General features: G+C 37.9%; 1 pseudogene; it reads right to left on the bottom strand.

Annotated features, from left to right (window-relative positions):
* LOC149247670 (putative kinase-like protein TMKL1 pseudogene) overlaps window positions 1-21,917 on the bottom strand; it is a 58,608-nt pseudogene that overhangs the window by 29,090 nt on the left and 7,601 nt on the right.

The following is a 21,917-nucleotide window of genomic DNA, read 5'->3' as shown; positions in this document are numbered from 1 at the left end:
CGCTTGATTGTGTTTATGAAATATTCTGAGTCAGCCTCTATGAGGACATTATAAATATTGTACTTGAGTAGTATTTCTAGGCATAATTCCATCGCCATGAGCTCTGCCATATTTTTGGTCGCTTTCCCAAGGTAGCTGTGGAAAATGACCTGTATGTCTCCTTCCTCATCCCTCATGACCCCACCATAACTTGCTTTTCTTGGATTCCCTTTTGACGACTCATCTATGTTGAATTTTACAAAACCATGAGCAGGGGGTGCCATAAAGCCTTTTCTGTTGATTTACTACTATTATTCTTTATGGCGCATGGGGGGACAAAAACCTTCAACTCCAGTTTCTCTAGGATTTTGGCCTCTCTCTATCCCATGGGTTTTCCAGTTGTGTCACCTCCTAGGAAGTGAACTGTCTCTTTGAGATGTTTCAGGATTAGATTGAGGATGCTGCTCACCGAACTCCTTTTTTCCTTGAAAATCCTGCTGTTGCACTCCTTCCAAACATTCCAAATTAAGAACCCTGGAGTTAGTGCCTAGGCTGAGTCTATGGTTTCATTGTCTGAAAAATTCCTCCTCCAGTTTTTCAGGGTAGCAATGATGTCATTTACATTCTTGTCAGTCTGCTCAAAGACATCTTCCACCCAGTTCCACAGTGTTGCAGTAAATGAACAGCTATTTAGGAGATGATTAGTGGTCTCTTCCTGATGACCACACAGGTGACATCTGGAGGGGCCAACAAAGCCTCTTTTCCTAAGATTATCCCATGTCAAAATCTTGTCGTGTTGAACTAGCCACTGAAACAATTTTATTTTCATTCAATGAGGTCTAGTCGAGAGTTCTTTCCAAGTCTTATCAGTGCTTGGGAGGTTGAATCCTATATCTATTTGCTTGGCTTCCTTAGGGTTGAAGAGACTGGCCTTGTTCTTTCCCCATCTTAACTGATCATCAAAGGTTGAGGTTAAGATTTTCCTTTTTGCCAAAAGATCACTAAGGGCTATAGCTTGAGTGTCTAGCCTGCCTACATCACTATAAACTGTCAGTTTCCAGATTCTCCATTTCCCATTGTTTCTTGAATGATCCCAATAGTCACTTACCCTTCTTAAACCTTTGTTACTGGTATCTATTTGAATATCTGCTAATTTCTCACTTCGGATATTTTCCTCCTGCTACCAATTATCCTCCCAGAACCAGGCCAGATCTCCATTTTTGATCTCCCAGGAACTATGTTTTTGGACTAGAGCCCTATTCTCCCAGGCGTTATTCCATATTTTTGAACCCTTTATTTGTCTTGTCATTCTTATTAGGTTATTTTCTTGCCAATCCATTCCATACTTTTTCTTCTAATGTTTTTCCCAAGGGGCCTGTATTTCCTTTAGCCACCTCCACTAGATTTTGGCTCCCAAAACCCTGTTAAGAATTCCAGGGTCATGAAGACCCAGGCCACCATGGGATTTTGGCTTACACACCCTTTCCCATGCCACCAGGGCCCATTTCTTCTTTTCTTCCCCTTTTCCCCAGAGGAAGTCTCTTTGGATATTACGAATCTGAGTGATGACTCCAGTGGGTGCTGGAATGGCTGATAACATATAGATGGGGATGGATTGTAGAACAACCTTAGTAAGAACTAGCCTTCTTGCTAGATTTAGAGCTATGTTTTTCCATTTACTAATTTTATCTTTTAGTTTATTTATAACTGGCTCCCAGCTATCCTTGTGTGACAATTTATCAGTGAGGGGAACTCCCAAGTACTTTGAGGGTAATAACTCTCTTTGAAAGCCCAAAATTCTGGAAATATTTCTTTGAATCGATATGTCTGTATTGAAAAAGAAAATTTTTGATTTAGAGAGACTTACCTCTGTGTCCGTTGCCATGGCAAACTCTCACATAATCTTCTTGAAAGCTTTGGATTCCTTGACTATAAGTATCCCTTGAAGCATAGTGTCATCAACAAATTGTTGACGTGTCACCGCGTCCCTTCCTTGAGTGAGCCTTAACCCTTGAATTCTTCCTTTCTCCTTGGCAGCTCTAATTGCTCTTCCTAACCCTTCCATCATTAAAATGAAAAGGAAAGGAGAAAGAGGATCACCTTGCACTTGCCTCTGGTGGGCTTGGAGGTTTTGGAGGGAGCGCAATTGAGAAGGATTGAACAGCTAGCCATGGTAACAAGTGCCATGACCCATTTAATCCAATTGTAATCAAAGTCGTAGGCTTTTAGTATTGCTCTTATGTACGTCCAGCTAAGTTTATCATAGGCTATTGTGATATCCAGTTGAATAATCATGCCTGCCTGTTTATTGGTAATGAGTGAATGGACCACCTCATGAGCTTGAATTATATTGTCCAGAATTTGTCTTCCTTCCACATAGCCCGTTTGCTCCTCTGACACTAAGATTGGAAGGAGTGGTTTGAGTTGGTTGGCAATAACCTTTGATATTATTTTGTACACCACATTGCATAATGCTATAGGCCTAAATATGTCTGGGGAGGTAGCATTTTCCTGTTTGGGAATTAAGGCTATAAAAGATTCATTTAAAGCCTACAATGTTGTTTTATCTCTTCTCGAGTCTTCCACAACCTCCAGAATATCATGTTTTACAATTCTCCAACATGTTTTGAAAAAGTCCACATTGAACCCATCCGGGCCTAGTGCTTTTCCATTGTGCATCTCTGTAATGACTTCCTCCAGTTCCTCCTCTGATACTGGTCTATTGAGATTATGATTGTCTTCTCTGGAAACCAATTTAGGAATGTACTATGTAAATCTTTTTATATACAACGATCTATCTTCATTGGTTTCCTCTGCAATTCTTTGAAAATGCTGGACAAGAACCTCTTCCATCTCTTCATGAGTGTTCCTTTCTATTCCCTGATGATCAGTAAGTTTCACAATTCTATTGTTGTTTCTGTGAGCTATGGTGGATCTGTCAAAGAATTTGGTGTTTCTCTCCCCTTCCTTAATCCATTGTATTCTAGATTTCTATCTCCAGAATATTTCCTCTTGTAGACATTTGTTTTCCCATTCATGCTGAAGTCCCTCTACCATCTCTTTCCTTTCATCTATATATCCTTCCATGATAATAATTTGGTTTATTTCCTTTAGTTTCCTATCCACTTCTCCCTTAGCTTTGAAGATATTACCAAATTCATTTTTATTCCACTCTTTGAGTCTGCTTTTGATATGTTTTGTTAGGATATTCCAACACATAGGAAATAATTAAGTATAACTTGGTCTAGTATAGAGTTAGGTAAAGTGTGTTTCTTTACTATGTACATTTTGTAACTTACAATCTGACGGTCACGATATGTAGTGATCTGACGGTTCATTCTCTCCTCGGAATTACCGACACTTGATCCGTGGCTTAACACCCGATTGGTCCATGATCTCTATTTAAAGAGCATGGAGGGTCATTTGTAGGTTAACCGTTCATGAGAGAAGCTTATGTAAATTTTCATTCTTTTATTAATAAATTACCTGAAGTGGCCGCATTGGCTCAGGCCGTGGACTGTTTCCCTCTTTGAGGGTTTTAACCACGTCAAAAGTATTGGTGTATTGATCTGTGATCTGTTTGTGAGCGGTGTCCTTTGGTGTTCTGTCTAAGGAACTTACGCTGTAAATTCCTACATGGTATCAGAGCTATTTGAGGGCCGCGTCCATTGGTGATCCAAATCTGAAGTCGGTAGAACTGCATCCGACTACAGTTTCCTAGATCTACTATTTCTGATTGCTTTCGGGCCGAGAGGACTGCTCTGCTGCGTTGGGAGCATCTGTTCCAGTGAGGAACCCCTTTCGTTTCACACGAAAAGGTTTCCGGTAGCCCTAGCTGCGTCATTTTTAAGATCTAGTGGTATACAGTGTTTATTTGCAGTTTACAGTTATTTTCTCTCTGTTTATTTCGGTTTCGGTTTATTTAGACTTTTTTATTACCGGATCTGAACCTTTCATTTCTGCGTATGCTCTTTGCCCCGTGACTCTGTGTGATCTGCGCAAATCTGAAACAAAAAGGAAGGATTTTTCTCATGCGTATGCTCTTTTCCACTGCGCCTTCGTGTGATCTCGGAAAATCAGAAACATTTAGGAAAATATTTAGTTTCCAGCTAAAGCTAACCTCGAGCCACAAGGTTCCTTTTTTTTTGTATGTCCATGTTGGGTTTTGTGTTTTTTGTTTTGTAGGGAAAAAGGGCTTTCTCAAAGCCAGCACGCAACCCAAAGCTTCAACCCCCCCCCCCCCCCCTCTCTCTCTCTCTCAAATTTTTTGTATAACTCACCTGGTCCAAAGCTAATTTATGAGAGTAGAGGTCTTGAGTTCTCTCTCTCTCTCTCTCTCTCAAACTTTTTGTATAGCTCACTTGGTCCAAAGCTAATTTATGAGAGTAGACGTCTTGAGTTCAAGCCTCCTTTTTGTGGGGGCGGATTTTTCATTTCCGCACATTCCCACACTTCGTCGGCGACTTCATCAAATTTTCTTCAAAAAGCCATAACTTCTTCATCTGGAAGCCATTTTCAGAACCGTTTTTTTTTAAACAGCCTAATTTTTCGAGATCTTTCCATTGGAACACTTAGTTTCAGCATCTATAGCTTTAGTTTCTGTTCAAATGGAAAGTCCATGCCAAGTTATTCTTGACAGCACCAACTACTTCCAATGGTGGTCCTACATTGTGGATTTACTTAGAAGTAAAGGTCTCTACAGAATAGCCACAAGCCAAGAAACCAAACCGAAAGATGAAGATAAGGCAACTAAATGGGAAAATAGGCAAGATCAAGCACGTGGGTTGATAGGGATGTCTATTTCTCCAGATCTTAGATTCCATATTGCAGAACTTGATACTCCTGATGAAGCATTGAAACAAATTACTAAAGTTTTTAGAATCAAAAAAGAACTTAGAGCCCATCAACTTGAAAATGAGTTGCTTACATTGGAACCCAATAATTTTTCTTGCATTGAAGATTTTTTGTCCAAGTTCAAGACCCTTAGACTTCTCTTGGAAGGTGTTAAGGTTAAGAAGGAATATAGTAACCTTATCTATTCCATTCTTACTAAGTTGGGACCAGCCTACTCTGTGTTTGTTTCCACCTTCCATTCTACAAGAGAAGCCTTCATTTCTCAAGGACAAGACTACAAGTCCCCTTCCTTTGATTCTTTTTGTGATTCTTTAATAAGAGAACAAGAAAAACTCTTACACCTTGGTCTTCTTAATCTTGGAAACTCTTCTAAGAAAGCGTTAGTCGCCCAACAACAACCAAATCCAAAGAATCCTAAGAAGTTGTATCCTAAAATGAATGGTCCTAAGCAATTTCAGCCTCAAAATGAAAAATCATTTCAACAAAATGATAAGACAAATAAAGACAAAGGGAAGAAGACTGATAGACATTACAACTTTTGTAATCGAGATGGCCACTTAGAATCCAAATGCTTTAAGAAGATGGAAGCCTTGGAAGCAGCAATGAAGAAGCATAATATCCATTTGGAGCACTCTTCAACTTCACTTCATCTTCAGGAATGGCACTTTCTGCATGTGGTTGTCAAGCATCTCGGTCTGGCTATGCACTAAATGTATCTTCTTCTTCTCATTCTCATGAGAGGCTCATTAATTCTGGAGCCTCTTATCACATGGCCAAAAACAAAGCCATGTTTTCTTCTTTAAATGATTGTAACACCAAAAATATATATGTTGGTGATGATAGATCTCTTAGTGTTGTAGGGACTGGAACTGTTCATATAGACAATGGTCAGTTTAATGATGTATTATGTGTTCCAACCTTATCCTGCAACCTTCTATCTGTATATCAGATAACCCATTCAGGTGAAGGTAAAATCGTTGAATTTTCACCTCACGATGTTGTAATTAAGGACCTAAGAGATCCTAGACAAATTTTAACTACTGGCATTGCTGATGATTCTACAAGGTTGTATAAGTTTCACAACTTTGGGTCATCAAATCTTCCCTCAGTATTTGTTGCTCATAATGATGAAGTGAGAAAACTTTGGCATGAGCGATTTGGTCACTTAAACTATCGCTCTCTTCAGAATCTATGTAAAGAAAATATGGTGACAGGTCTTCCAATGGTATCTTGCAGAGATGGTGCTTGTTCCGAATGTGTACTCGGAAAACATCATCGGGACAGTTTTGAAAAACGTGCCTCTTCGCACGCCTCAGCCCCTTTACAGCTCATGCATAGTGATTTATGTGGTCCACTTCTAGTTGTTTCATTCTCTGGCTACAAGTATTTTTTAACTTTCATTGATGATTTCTCCATATGCACTTGGGTATACTTCTTAAAACTCAAGAGTGAAGTATTTAACATGTTCTTGGCCTTTAAGGCCTTTGTTGAAAAATGATCTGGACATCAAATTCTTAAGCTAAGATCTGATAATGGTAGAGAATATGTTAACAACAAATTCATCAACTTTTGCACTCAGAATGGAATTCAAATGCAACATACTGTTCCATATACTCCACAACAAAATGGTGTAGCTGAAAGGAAGAATCGCACCTTAAAGGAAATGGCTAATTGTATGCTTCAATCTAAAGGACTTAGTCTTAATTATTGGGCAGAAGCAATTAACTGTGCAAATTACATAATAAATCGCACTCCTACTAAGGTTTTAAAGAATATCACTCTAGAAGAAGCATGGAGCTCAATTAAATCAGATGTAAGTCACTTTCGTGTTTTTGGAAGTGAAGCATGGGCCCATATTCCAGATGAGAAACATAAAGCTTTAGAACCTAAGAGTGAAAAATGTATTTTTGTTGGATATTCTGAAGATGTCAAAGGATATAGACATATTCCACTTAAGTCCAAGAATGTTATCATCAGAAGATATGTAAAGTTTGCTGAAAATATATCGGCCTACAAGCATAGTTCGGCAGATCTGCCACCTCTTCCTATCTCTTCTACTTTTGAAAATATTTCTTCTTCAGATGATGAAAGCGAGGATGACAATCCTCCCCCACCTTCTCAGGATCCTCCTTCAGCTCCTCAGCTTCCAAAATGGGTCTGTGCTACTCGGGATGCAGCAAGTGATCTTGCCGGTGATCCTACAGATCAGCGACGTACACATTCTCAGTTCGAGAGAGCCTCTTCTTTACTGGCTCAAGCTTCAGTGAATTATGATCCTGAAACATTTGTAGAAGCTTCGGCCATCCAGATTGAGAAGCAGCTATGAATCAAGAATATCATTCATTACTAGCAAATGATACATGGGATCTTGTTCCTCTACCGAAGGGACGAAAACTTGTTAGATGCAAATGGGTTTACAGAACCAAGTATGGACCAGATGGGAAAGTTGATAAACATAAAGCTCGTCTTGTTGCTAAGGGTTTTTCACAAGTTGAAGGCATTGACTACACTGAAACCTTCTCCCCTATTGCCAAAATGAACTCTATCCACCTTGTTCTTTCCCTTGCTGCCTCTTTCAAATGGGAAGTCCATCAGATGGATGTTAAATCTTCCTTCTTGCAACGAGACTTGCATGAAGAAATCTATATGGAACAACCTATTGGCTTTATACAAATAGACTCCAGCCTTGTATGTCGGCTTAAGAAATCCATTTATGGTCTCAAGCAAGCTCCTCGAGCTTGGTATGCCAAAATGGATAACTTTCTCTTAGAAAAATGCTTTTCTAAGTGTCATTCTGACAATACTGTCTACACCAAGAAAGTGGGAAAGTCTCTTATCATTCTTGTTCTTTATGTTGATGATCTTATCATGACTGGTAGTGATCCCAACCTTATAAACCATGTGAAGTCTAGCCTTAAAAGGAAGTTTGAAATGACAGACTTAGGACACTTCCATTATTTTCTTGGTCTTCAAGTCTTGCAATCCAAAGAAGGTATTTCCCTTTCCCAGTCCAAGTATGCTTGTGATATTCTACGCCATTTTCACATGGAAGACTGTAAGCCAGCCCCTTCTCCCTTTCAGTCTGGAGTCAAACTTTTAGTCACTTGTAGTTCTCTTGAAGTTGATGCTACCTTATACCGTCAAATTGTAGGAAAACTTTTGTATCTAACCCATACTTGTCCTGACCTTTCCTTTGTTGTTGGCCTTGTTGCTCGTTTTATGCAAAACCCACGTGAAAGTCATTGGAAAGTAGCTAAAAGAATACTTCGTTATGTTCGAAGTACAGTTCAGTTTGGGATTCATTACAGTGCCGAAGCATCTCCTCTATTGGTTGGTTTGACTGATTCCGATTAGGCTGGTGACCCTGATGATCGGAAGTCTACTGCAGGTTATGTGTTCACTCTTGGTTCGGGACCTATTACATGGGCTTGCAAGAAACAAGGTTCCATTTCTCTTTCTTCAGCAGAAGCAGAGTATCATGGTGCCGTAGAAGCTAGTAAGGAAGCCTTGTGGCTTTGTCAGATCCTGTCAGAGTTTGGCTTTTAGCAATAGCATCCGAATACACTTTGGTGTGATATTCAAAGTGCCATTCAACTATGCAAAGATCCAGTCCAACATCAGTGCAACAAACACATTGAACTGCACATGCACCTCATCAAAAAGCTCATCCACGACCATGTTCTTGAAGTGCAATATTGTTCAACAGATGATCAAGTTGCAGACATCTTTACAAAGGCTCTCACAGAGGCGAAGTTCACTAAACTTCGATTTATGGTTGGAGTTCAGGAAGTTGTCACTAAGGGGGGATAGGCTCTAGTGCCTCCTCCCTTCTCCTATTGTGTCATATTTGTAAATCCTTCAATCCTATCCCAAGTTGTTCTTAAGGGGGGATGTTAGGATATTTCGACACATAGGAAATAGTTAAGTATAACTTGGTCTAGTATAGAGTTAGGTAAAGTGTGTTTCTTTACTATGTACATTTTGTAACTTACAATCCGACGGTCACGATATGTAGTGATCCGACGATTCATTCTCTCCTCGGAATTACTGACACTTGATCCATGGCTTAACACCCGATTGGTCCATGATCTCTATTTAAAGAGCATGGAGGGTCATTTGTAGGTTAACCATTCATGAGAGAAGCTTATGTAAATTTTCATTCTTTTATTAATAAATTGCCTGAAGTGGCCGCGTTGGCTCAGGGCGTGGACTGTTTCCCTCTTTGAGGGTTTTAACCACGTCAAAAGTACTGGTGTATTGATCTGTGATCTATTTGTGAGCGGTGTCCTTTGGTGTTCTGTCTGAGGAACTTACCCTGTAAATTCCTACATGTTTGAGCCTACAATGTAGAAGGAACATCTTTGTACCTTTAAGGTGCAGTTCCTCTTTCCACCATTTTTCAATGTTTGTTTGGAAATTTGAGTGTGTGAGCCAAGCATTCTCGAAATTGAAGGGAATATTCCTCGGTTTACCAAATAGAGAGGCTTCCAACTGTATGGGCTAGTGATTCAAACAACCTCCCCTTAATAGGAGATCTTCTGAAATAATAAATCTATCCAATTTTGAGGTTATTTTGGTAGAGCCCCCCCTCTTGTTATTCCAAGTGAAAATTCCATTGTTGGTTTCCAAATCTACCAGGTTCATATTGGTGAGGAATTGTTGGAAGGCAGCCACATCCCTACCAAGTGTTCTGGTTCCCCCTTTCTTCTCCGATAGTGACATAATCATGTTAAAATCACACCCTAAAATCTATGGCAAAGATGGGTATCGTTTCTTTATATCCTCCAGTGTAGTGAGGAGTCGAATTTTGTCATCCATTGGTTGAGGACCATAGATATTCGTTATCATGTAACATTTTCTATCACCCACTGGTTGGATGATCAAGGAAAGGTGGTGTCTGGATGCTTCCGCATCAACCATACCAAATTTCAGTTGATCCCAAAGAGTGAGAATTCCCCGAGCAGATTTGTTTGCCTTAACTTCAATGTATTCATATTTATTTAACCATTTGCTATGTTTTTCTCTGATATTCTCCACTAAGCATTTTGTTTCCTGTATGAACATTATGTCAGGGTTTTTCTCTCTGATCCTATTACTTAAATTCCTTTGTTTTCTTCTACCCCCCAGTCCTCTAATGTTCCATGTTGTGATTTTAATTGAGATGGGTTTTGAATGAGTAAATGGATAGGTCTTTCATCCTACCTGAGTCAATCATGAGTTTACCACATTCCAGCAACAATTCCTTCTATCCCTTCCTCCCTATGTTCTTGCGTGGGTTTTTTGTTAGTTTTCCAGTTATTAACCCTATTAAGGAAGCTCCTTTACTTTCTTGGTTATCATGTCCTTTTTTGACTCCTACAACAATTTGTTGTGACTTGTTGAGGAACATCTGTTGTACCTTGTCAACTTCCTCTTGAGGTATGGAGTTTATTCCTTGTTTTCCTCCTTGTTCTAAAAACTTTCCCAACTCTAGGTTCTCCCATTCCAGGATCTTTTGTAAGTCTTGGTCCTCTGTACCACTTTCACTTTGAATCATTTCATGGTCTTTTTCTATTTCCATGTTGCTCAAAGGTTCCTTCATGTATTCATTCTGTACCTGTGTAAACTCCATGCTCATATCTTTTCCTTTCCCCTTTTTTGCCTGATTCTCTATACCCTCATGATCACCTTCCTCTGTTTCTCTTTCCTCTAAGATCTCAAAACTGTTATGACATTTTGCTGTGTTCTCATTATCAACAGGCTTATTTTGTGTCTTCCTTCCCCCTCCTTTCCCTTTTCCTACCACTTTGGTGAAACCTATATTATCTTTCTTTTTACTGATGTTTGGGTGTTCCTTCTTTTCGTTAAGAGGACAATCTCTGGATAGGTGTCCATGCTCATGACATCTAAACGGGATATGCTCATAGTCTACTGTTTGCACCCATTCATCATCATAGACTTCTAGAATGACCTCGTCTGGAAGAGCTCCTGATAGGTCCATCTCCATGCAAATGTGGGCCTAGGAGGTATACTTTCCTTGCAGAGTTTCCTCTGAGATCTTTAAAAAATGTCCTAATTTATTGCCTATGGCTTTTAAAGACTCTGGCATCTAAGAATCTAAAGGTAAGGAGTAGAGTCTGATCCATATCGGTACCGAGGTGAAGGTTTCTCTTTCTGGCACAAAGTTCCTCGTCTATGGCCGCATGTAGAGATCAGTTGCTGCAAAGAAGTATGGTCGTCCTTCAAAGATCCTATCTCTATCCTCCATGCTTGTGAACACCACTGTCGAAAAGCCTTTGGATCCAAGATGTATATTTATCTCCCCCTTCGGTTTTCAGTTGTGTCTTATCCATGTGTACAACACCTTCTGCGATGGCCATATTCCCATAAACTTGCATATGATGGCATAGTTTGTCATGTGATCCCTATGCTCTTGCAGCGCTGGGTCATTCAAGACTACCAGCGGTTTAGTATAGGTTTTTGGTTTACAGGGCCCCACCTTGGTTCTGGTCCATGTCCCCTGACCTCTGTCTGCCACTTTCTCCTCTTGTCATTCTTCCACATGGGTCCCCCGCTTTGCATGGGTTTTGCTACCTTCTACCTGATGCGCTTCAATGTTTTTTGTCTTGATCTCCAAGAAGTTTTGATGCTTATTATTGTAGCCTAATGTTCCTCTATTTGAGACTACATTACTCTAGGAGGGAGTGGAGCTCCCTCCTCCTTGCACCTCCATGGTCGCCTGTTACTCTCTGTCAAACCCTAGAACTTTTCCTCCAAGTTTTTTTCTCAAACACCAATGTTCCACTATATTAAATTTTTAATTTTAATATAAATTTTGATATATTTTTTTAAAGTCAAATTTATCCAATCACATAGAAGCATCAATCTTGTAAACATCATTGTTTCACCCTTATGCAACAAGATCCCTCGATATTTGATAAGTTTGCAAGCATCAAGCTTGTGAACATTTTCATCTGGATTGGAATTAATCGGATATATTTATTTTCATCCATATATATTTTGCATTGAGTTTTACGTTTTACGTTGTTATCTGGGATATCTTGATTTGTATGCAATTATTTTATCAATTTTTATGGGTTTGCTTTATTTATTTATTTTTATATTGATTAATTTTTTTAATTTTATTTTATCCAGATACATATATTTTATTAGTTTTTATAGATTAATTTTATGTATTTATTTTAATATTTTATTACTTTGTATTGCCTTGTTTTATTTGATTATTGATTTTTATATTAATTATTTTTTTCTACCTAAATACATTTTTATCTCGAATATCTAGATTTGCAAGCAATTAGTTTTTATTTATCTTCATAAGTGGGAAAAGGTTGATCCCAGATACATTTTAGAATGTTTAATTTGGGTTTACTTATTATTTTGATTAAATTTTACTTTATTTTATGCTTGCGATGCGGTCAAAACAATATTGCAACTCGTCATTCTATAACCAGCATGGATGGATCTTATAGAAATCATGATGCGAAGCAAAAAACATTTACCAAATTCGGCCGAATCGGCTTGAAAAATTCGAATATTCGGCAGTTCGATTCGGTTCGGTGAATAACGGTTAAATTCGATTCGAGGGAAATATATTAGCTTTGGTTTCTTTTCCTAGATACTAGAAATAGAACTGGCGTGGATGGAGTTGGAATTATTGAGGGTGAGACTCGTAGTATTCCCACCGACTAGAGAGCATTTCTAATTTCCCTTGCTCGAGTAGAGAATGTTTAGCCAACATGTGTCCATGCAGGTTGCTCTATGTTACGGTTTGGGTGTGCTTCTATCCCATTTATTTTGGATTTACTTGAATGTGCAGCAAATAGAATTAGCCACATAAATAACTCCTTAACAATGTGCTTTTAAAGCTACTCGCTGGGAATGCTACTCTACACTTAGAGGTTTACTATTTTTTAGTTATTAATTAATAATGGAGTTAGAAAATGGGATAACTATGTGTTTGTTTGGATAAATTTATGTAATATTATATATATGGATGGTATTTTTAATAACTCTAATTTATAAATATTTAAAAGAAGATAATTATTTAGAAGAAAATAGTTTAATTGTTGGGTATTTTTAATGGGGAAAATACCAAAAACCAAGATTCAAACTAAACACAAAGACAATGCTCTGTTCTTTGACTCCAGGATCTTTTATGCACAGAGAGACTAAAAAAAATTTACTGAGGAACAGCGTATTTCACCATAAAATATTTCTATTCATTAAAAACTGATACAAACTTCATCCTCTTTTTCTGAGAGGGATTTACCACTGTAAAATCCTTTTTATATTCACTGCTGTGAAAAACAACTTACTGCTGTAACAAAAGTTTACATAAGTTTACTGCTGTAAAAAAAATTTACACAGGCTTACATAGATGAGCGTGGATATTACAAAATCTTCAGCACACAAAACATTCTCATTTCACCACCGTTCCATTACAAAAGTCAAAACAGAACTTTACAAAGTATATTTTGAGCACTGTTGTGCATACATCTCTGGTTCTCTCTCGCTGCTGCGAACACCAGTTGTTATGTTCCTCCCTAGTTGTTATGTTCCTCCCGTGTGCAACAACCACATAATAAAATTCAACACACAAAACATATATACGAGCTCCCCTTTTTTTTGTATTACATTTTATAAAAAAACGACCATACCTATCTTTAAATGCTCCATACCTTTTACATAAAAAAAACTTACGTGCTATATAAAAAAATATATTGAAACGTGCCCATACCCATATTTAAAAGGGCCACCTAAATCTACGTATCAATATTAAATTCCATAACTCTTCTTCTACGGCGGTCAAACTCAAAAAATTTAATCCACGCAAGCCTTTTAATGCACCTCGTATGCAGCTTTGGTGGATCAACGGTGGAGAGCGATGGAGTAAATCCGACGGTGGATAACGATATCGGAAGCCACTTTAATGATGAGCTTTACCTCCCGATATGTCAGAGATGCTGATGTCAGGTGAGAGCCACGCGTCTTCACCAAATCGCATCGGAGCGAAACATACGGAAACTGCTTTTCCCTGGATGGCGGTGCAATATCCCTCAAGCTGGTTTGTGGTTTCATGCTGGCGGTTTTGGGGAGCGCAGTACGGCTGCGTTGAAATTACATTTTCAACACTCCCCTTTAATTTCAACTGCTGGACATTCGGTCATACCGAGACACTTCCTCAAAAATTCAAAGCTCTTCTGATCCAGTGGCTTTGTCAAGATGTCTGCAACCTGTTCTTGAGTCCTGCAATGTTCTAAGACAATTTCTCCATTGTTCACCAATTCTCTGATGTAGTGAAACCTTGTATCAATGTGTTTCGTTCTCTTATGAAACACTGAATTCTTTGACAATGCAATAGCTGAGCTATTGTCACAAAAAATCACTGTCGCTTTTGCCTGCTCTTGGCCTAAGCTTCTCAACATTCTTCTCATCCATACTGCCTGACAAGCTGCTGCTGTCGCTGCCACATATTCAGCCTCTGCTGTACACAATGCTACAATGGACTGCTTCTTAGAAGCCCATGAAATGGCTTCTGAACCCATATTAAAAACATAACCGGAAGTGCTCTTCCGATCATCTACACTTCCAGCCCAATCGCTATCTGTGTACCCAATTAAATCTGAATGTTCTGAGGCATGATATAAAATTCCAAACATTTTAGTGCCTTTGACATACCTCAAAATTCTCTTTGTTGCCTACTAATGTGCCTCCTTCGGCCTCTCCATAAATCTGGAAATCAAACTAACAGCATACATTAAATCAGGCCTAGTTGCTGTTAAATACATAAGGCTGCCCACAATGCTTTTGTACAGGCTAGGATCAAAATCCTTGCTGCTGTCCTCTCTGCTGAGTTTTAATCCCATCACTGTGGGAGTGATGGCTGCCTTGCATTCTTGCATGTTAAATCTACCCAAAATTTGATTTATATATCTTGCTTGAGATATAAAAAATCCTTTTTCATTTTGATCTACTTCTATGCCTAAGAAGTATCTCAACAAACCCATGTCAGTCATTTCAAATTCATCCTTCATGACTGATTTAAAATTCTCAATAAGATAAATATCATTTCCAGTGAAAATAACATCATTTACAGACAAGACAACAATTAAAATTTTATCATCCTTTTCCTTGATGTAGACTGTGGGTTCTCCTTCACATTTGTCAAATTCATTATCCAAGAGATATGAATCTATCCGGCTGTACCATGCTCTTGGCGCTTGCTTCAGCCCATAAAGGGCTTTCTTCAATTTGCACACTTTGTGCTCTTCACCTTTCTTCTCATATCCGAGAAGTTGTTCCACATAGACCTCTTCCATTAACACTCCATTTAGGAATGTTGACTTCACGTCCATTTGGTAGACTTTCCATTTGTTTTGAGTTGCTATGGACAGCACTGCTCTCACGGTTTCCATTCTTACAACCGGTGCGAAAGTCTCCTCATAATCTCTCCCATACTGCTGCTTGTACCCTTTTACAACCAGCCTTGCCTTGTGCCTTTCTATCTTGCCTTCAGCATTGCTCTTGGTCTTATAGACCCATTTCACACCAATGACTTCTTTGCCTTTTGGTAACTCAACCAAATCCCATGTTTTGTTTCTCTCTATGGCATTCATCTCCTCATCCATAGCTTCTATCCATTTCCTATCTTTAATTGCATCTTCGAAATGAATAGGATCATCAACATGACAATACAAGGCAAATAAGGAATTCATTCCTTCATCATAAATGTCACTTAGATTTCTAAATTTCTTACCTCTTTCACTTGGTGTGCAAGTGCTTGAAGATGCACTTGAATTTCCTCCTTGTGGTGTGCTTGGAGAAGCACTCTCATTTATCCTCAATGGTGTCCCTTGCTGTCCTTGTGTTGGCACTGCTGTTTGGGGATGCATTTCAGCCACTTCCTCTTCATCTTCATCATGAGACAAACAGTTCTTGACATTCACTGTTTTCTCTATGCTTCCATCCCAAGCTTCTTCCTCAATGAATTGAACATCCCTGCTTACAAATAACTTCTTGGTAGATGGGATGTACAGCTTGTAGGCTTTGGATTCATCATTGTATCCAATGAAGATGCATTTCTCCCCTTTGCTGTCCAACTTCCTCCTTAGCTGATCTGGTATGTGTGCATAGGCCACACAGCCAAAAACTCTCATGTGGGTGACTCCTTGCTTTCTCCCACTCCATGCCTCTTCTGGCACTTTGTTCAAGACTGCTTTTGTAAGACACCTGTTCAATATATAAACTGCACAATGTACAACTTCAGCCCAATACTCATTTGGCAAATGTTTTGCCTTCAACATGCTCCTTGCCATCTCCATGATGGTTATTTTTTTCCTTTCAGCAACTCCATTTTGCTGCGGAGTGTACCGAGTTGTGAACTGTTTATGTATTCCATTTTCTCTACAAAACTTTAGGAATTCATTTGAGATATACTCACCTCCTCTATCAGTTCTCAATACTTTTATGTGCAGCCCGCTTTGGTTCTCCACAAGTGCTTTGAAATTTTGGAATTTCTCAAAGACTTCACTTTTGTTCTTGAGGAAATATATCCAAGTCTTTCTTGTAAAATCATCAATGAATGTCAAGAAATATAGGCTGCCAGCTAATGATGGAGCTTGCATTAGTCCACACAAATCTGAGTGGATAATCTCTAAGGGTGTCTTTGCCCTTATGCTCTTCCCTGATGGAAAACTTTCTCTGTGTTGTTTTCCCAAAATGCAGCCTTCACATAGGCTGTCCGGTTTCTCTATCAATGGTAATCCTCTTACCATTCCTTTTCTGCTCAATAAGTTTAGGCCTCCAAAATTTAGATGCCCGAATCTCAAGTGCCTTAACCAGTTCTCATCCTTTGGCACGCTTTGGAAGGCCTCTTGGGTGACTGCTGCCATTTCCCTTTTGTTCTTCATGTCTGCCCTGATCCGGAGAGGGAACATCCTGTTCCTTGTCATCTTCACTTCAGCAATGCATCTTTTGCTGGGTGGTATATCCATGATGGTGCATACATCATTTTTTAAGAAAACATTGTACCCCTTATGGACAAGCTGTCCAATACTCAAGAGATTACATCTCATTCTGGGGACATAGTATACATCTACTATGGTTTTCCTTTCTCCTTGCTTTGAAAATATTTTTACTTCTCCTTTTCCCATAATAGACACTTTACTATCAGTTCCTAGTGTGACTTCTGATTTCACATTCTGATCTAGAGCAGAAAAGAAAGCTATGTTTCCGGTCATATGGTTGTTGCAACCTGAGTCTAAAAACCATATGTCCTCACTATGTGTTTCAGCCATGTTACAAGCTAACAGGACATTTTCTTGACTGCTGTTTTCTCTTGTAACATTTGCATTTTGTCTGTTGTTCTTATCATGTTGTTTCTTTCTACAATCACTAGCATAATGTCCATACTTTTTGCAATAATAGCATTGAACATTAGATTTATCATACCTTTGTCCTTGAGCCTGATACTGATCTCTTTGTTGGCTGCTGCCTTGACCTTGGTTCTGATTTGGATTGCTGCCTCTTCCTTGTGCATTTGATGGGTTGTTCCTTCCACCTCTGTTCTGGCTTCTGCCTCTTCCTCTTCGGTTTCCTCTTCCTTGACCTCTTCCTCTTCCAAAGGACATCTGGGTCTTGAAGGCTTGCTCAAGAGATGAGTTTTCATTCCTACTCAACCTTTGCTCATGTGTTACCAGTGATGCATGTAGCTCATCAACTGAATAGTTTGAGAGATCCTTTGTCTCTTCAATGGTGGTGACTATGGCATCAAACCTTGAGGGTAAGACCCTCAATATTTTCTCCACAATCCTTCTGTCTTCAATGGTTTCTCCATGAGTTCTCATTTGTGTGATTACACCAATCACATGAGTGAAGAATGAGTCAATGTTATCTGACTCCTTCATGCATAGATTCTCAAAATCCTTTCTCAGCAATTGTAGTTTTGCTGTCTTCACTCTCTCCATGCCTTGATAGGCTGTCTTAAGGGTTTCCCATGATTCATTTGCTGTCTTAGCTGCTGCTAACCTTGGAAATATACTCTGGTCTACTGCTAGATACAACAACACACGGGCTTTTGAATCCTTCTTCCTATTACTCTTCAGCTGATCCTTCTCTCCCTCAGTTAATGCATTGAACTCAGTTTCATCTGCTGGTTCTTCAAAACCATCTTCAACTATTTCCCATAAGTCTTGGGAAGGAAGCAAGGCTTTCATAGTTATTGACCAGTAGTCATAGTTCTTCCCATTAAACTGTGGGAGCTGGGTATTAAACATACCCATACCAGTGCTTATGCTGGCCATTCCTTGACTGTGTATTTAAAAAAAAACTGATTGTTTCTTTCAGCAGCAACACAAAGAAAAAACTTTGAGAAATACCTAAACCCTTCGTTGTCTGAGTCTTCTATCTGCCTGAGAAGTTTTGCTGCAGCAACAACCTTCTCCCTTCAGCTTCTTTAAAGAGCCTGGTCCTACTCTGATACCACTGTTGGGTATTTTTAATGGGGAAAATACCAAAACCAAGATTCAAACTAAACACAGAGACAATGCTCTGTTCTTTGACTCCAGGATCTTTTATGCACAGAGAGACTAAAAAAAATTTACTGAGGAACAGAGTATTTCACCATAAAATATTTCTATTCATTAAAAAATGATACAAACTTCATCCTCTTTTTCTGGGAGGGATTTACCACTATAAAATCCTTTTTATATTCACTGCTGTGAAAAACAACTTACTGCTGTAACAAATGTTTACATAAGTTTACTGCTATAAAAAAAATTTACACAGGCTTACATAAATGCGCTCATGGATATTACAAAATCTTCAGCACACAAAACATTCTCATTTCACCACCGTTCCATTACAAAAGTCAAAACCGAACTTTACAAAGTATATTTTGAGCACTGCTTTGCATACATCTCTGGTTCTCTCTCGCTGCTGCGAACACCAGTTGTTCTGTTCCTCCCGTGTGCAACAACCACATAATAAAAGTCAACACACAAAACATATATACGAGCTCCCCTTTTTTTTGTATTACATTTTATAAAAAAACGACCATACCTATCTTTAAATGCTCCATACCTTTTACATAAAAAAAACTTACGTGCTATATAAAAAAATATATTGAAACGTGCCCATACCCATATTTAAAAGGGCCACCTAAATCTACATATCAATATTAAATTCCATAACTCTTCTTCTACGCCGGTCAAACTCAAAAAATTTAATCCACCCAAGCCTTTTAATGCACCTCGTATGCAGCTTTGGTGGATCAACGGTGGAGAGCGATGGAGTAAATCCGACGGTGGATAACGATATCGGAAGCCACTTTAATGCTGAGCTTTACCTCCCGATATGTCAGAGATGCTGATGTCAGGTGAGAGCCACGCGTCTTCACCAAATCGCATCGGAGACAAACATACGGAAACTACTTTTCCCTGGATGGCGGTGTGATATCCCTCAAGCTGGTTTGTGGTTTCATGCTGGGGGTTTTGGGGAGCGCGGGTGCATTGAAATTACATTTTCAACATTAATTATTTAAAATATGGAATTTTTTTTGTTTAAATTTAAAAAATTACTATAGTTATAAATTAAATGTAAGATGTATATTGCTAAATTTTTTCGAGTAATCGAATTATTTTCGTATCCAATAGAATTCGAATTTAGTAAGTATGTTATAAACTCTTTATGGTTTGAGGAATATGTGGATGATTTTTTTTTGTTAAACCGACACCGGAAATGGTTATCAAATGGAAAAAGATTAATTAACATTTTTATTTTTATTTTTCTGATTTTATTATTAATTTTTGTTTTTATTTTTCTAAAATATAAAACATAATTTGGAAATTTAGAAAAAAACAAAAATATAGAAAATAAAATAAAAAATCATAAAAAATAAAAGAGATAAACTTGAAAACAAATAATGAAACATACAAATAAAGTCAATAACAACAAATTCAAATCTATTAAGCAACAAAAACATTTAAATTCGAAAAAGTTATGGAAACAAAATGGGAACAAAACACGAGAAAACTAAGTAACAAAATAGAGGTATACAAAGGAGATGGGATATTGAGCTTTATTTGCAATGCATAGATCAACTCCACGACACCATTTTTTAATTTTGGTAAAGAAAATTTTGTTTTTTTTCTGAACCTTGCAAATTTAAGTTGATCGCAAATCACCCTTAAAAAACAGCTCTTAGACTTGCTCTCAAATTTGTATGTTGTGGAGAAAGCATGAAAAGACTTAAGATGACTCGATCAAATAATTTTATGGTCATAGTTAATTTGTTATTGAAATTACTTTTCCCGTAAGAATGCTACACAAAGATACTCTGAGTTAATTTGTAAAATATACTTGTGATATGGTTTACACAGCAACTGTGGAAAGATTCGCACTAGAAGGCCGTCATGATCGCTTTCACAGCTGTCAATCTTCGCCACTCGCTATTTATTGTCCAACTCCTCCGAGCTGGCTTGGATTTTCCAGCGCTTTGATATCAATGATTTCATCGTTTTTTTCATAAATGAAATTCTTGTTTTTGCTCTCCTCGGAGACAGACTACCTTATTATTATTGTTCAATAATTAAAATCTTGATTGGCATGCAATTTTCTTTCTGAAAATTAACGTCCCATGTAGTTCCCCATGCTCTTGTCAATGGTTCTTTTACTTCTGTGGATGCACATGCTTCTCTCTTACATTTACTGGCCACTCCTTGTTATTTTAAATTTATATTTTCAAAAAAAAAATTGTGTGAAAACTTGTGTTTTATGGTCAGAATTGCTTTCTTTCATTTGAACTGTAAATTTAATAAAAACTGAGCTTATTTTAGTTTAAAAACTAAATAATATTGATTTTGGTTATTTTAGTTTGAATTATTGAAAACTTTTGGTTTATGGTCACAATTGCTTTCCTTCATTTGAACTGTAAATTTTATAAAAACTGAGCACAATTTTGTTTTTTTTAAACCTTATGTTTTTTTCCTTATAGTTTAAACCCTTGAAAAATTTGTCCTTCCTCAAGGACTTCTCATGTTAGAAAACAAGAGCCTGCAAATTTTCCCTTCTTTTAAAATGAATTCTAAACCTTTTCTTAGCAACAACTTGATTAACGAGTTTTACGAGACATTGATAATTTAAATGGGGCAACTCACTAGCTTTATTAAATCTTATGCAAAGGAAAATTAAAGATTCATTCTATATTATAAATACAACATTACAAACTAAATTTCCATAAACAAACGCCTACTTTGTAAATGAAGAATAGTTTTAATTATAATTTATAATGTCTTAAATCAAATGTTAAACAATCTTCTAATTACCTTTTTAATTCTAATTGAAGATGATACATGTCGTCGACACTCATCTTGTGAGTGCCGCTTGTTTCAAGTTTTCGGGAAAGTCTTGTTCGGGTTTGCTATTTGTTTGAATTTTACAGGAAAGTTGCCACCTTGTTTTTTTAGTTTTGCTGCTCTGCTTAAGAAACCCCATTAGAAAATTACACAAACATTTCATCGTGTCTGTTAAGCCCTCGCGATACGATCTTGGCCGTTCATAGCTTCATTAACTTTGTTCATTCGTTTATTTTCTTAAGACCCCACGATAAGATCTCCACCATCCATCTTCTACTCGTTGATCGATCCAATAGTCCCTACATGTTACTGCATCCTTACATCGTCCTTTCATTGATTTTGACCTCCGATTGCTCTTCCGCTTGAAAAACGATTTAGCTTAGTTTCCTTTGCTTACACCTTAGTCTGGGTTTGATGCTCTTTACCTCGCATTAGATTAGTGTTGATTTAACAATTTTGCTCAATGTAGTTTTTTTGGATGGTTAGTTAAGTTATGGTATGGTTTACCATTTCATGTTGTTTTCTTCGATACTACATAGTTGTCCCTTAGGATAGATTTGCTCTTCTTCCATCGAAGAGTTAAGCTTCTTCCGACCTTATAGAAGTTTGGTTTGCTAAATGAGTAGTGACAATAGAGAGTATCTTTACTTTTACTTGTGCATATATCATTGTCACCGCCAAATTTGTACGAACCCCGGGTTAATAAGTAAATCTAGTAACCCCTGGAATTGT

The sequence above is a fragment of the Pinus tabuliformis genome, chromosome 7, assembly GCF_031772625.1.
Source record: "Pinus tabuliformis cultivar Carrire ecotype Pingquan chromosome 7, CPIR1, whole genome shotgun sequence".
NCBI lineage: Eukaryota > Viridiplantae > Streptophyta > Pinopsida > Pinales > Pinaceae > Pinus > Pinus tabuliformis.
This window is presented reverse-complemented; position numbering and strand designations above follow the sequence as displayed.